Below are 967 nucleotides of genomic sequence, written 5' to 3' on the forward strand. Positions count from 1 at the left end.
CTTTCCCCCAAAAAACCACACATTCTACCCTCATGGGAGGCACTCTCCCTCGGGTCCCCACATCATATTGACGCCCCAGAGCGGTGGGAGAAGGGGAAATCTGATTTTTGCACAAAAATCCAAAAATCGCTCTAAGTCCAAAAATCCTGAAAATTTTTCTAAGTCCCAACGGTACTTTCTGAAAAGTGTACCCAGGCCCCTGGAAGCCTCCTAGGTACACCTCCTGAGACTCCCCCCTTCCTGGAAGTCTGACACATCTCGAAATTTTTCTAAGTCCCAAAAACTGGTTTTTGCTCCATAATTCGACTTTCCCCCCAAAAGCCACACATTCTACCCTCATGGGAGGCACTCTCCCTCGGGTCCCCACATCATATTGACGCCCCAGAGCGGTGGGAGAAGGGGAAATTCGATTTTTGATCAAAAATCCAAAAATCGCTCTAAGTCCAAAAATCCTGAAAATTTTTCTAAGTCCCAACGGTACTTTCTGAAAAGTGTACCCAGGCCCCTGGAAGCCTCCTAGGTACACCTCCCGAGGCGCCCCCTTCCTGGAAGTCTGTCACATCTCGAAATTTTTCTAAGTCCCAAAAAATGGTTTTTGCTCCATAATTCGACTTTCCCCCAAAAGTCACACATTCTACCCTCATGGGAGGCACTCTCCCTCGGGTCCCCACTTCATATTGACGCCCCAGAGCGGTGGGAGAAGGGAAAATTCGATTTTTGCACAAAAATCCAAAAATCGCTCTAAGTCCAAAAATCTTGAAAATTTTTCTAAGTCCCAACGGTACTTTCTGAAAAGTGTACCCAGGCCCCTGGAAGCCTCCTAGGTACACCTCCCGAGGCGCCCCCTTCCTGGAAGTCTGACACATCTCGGAATTTTTTCTAAGTCCCCAAAAATGGTTTTTGCTCCATAATTCGACTTTCCCCCCAAAAGTCACACATTCTACCCTCATGGGAGGCACTCTCCCTC

Source organism: Dendrobates tinctorius, unplaced genomic scaffold, assembly GCF_039654945.1.
Source record: "Dendrobates tinctorius isolate UK_male_01 unplaced genomic scaffold, ASM3965494v1 ptg000656l, whole genome shotgun sequence".
Classification (NCBI taxonomy): Eukaryota; Metazoa; Chordata; class Amphibia; order Anura; family Dendrobatidae; genus Dendrobates; species Dendrobates tinctorius.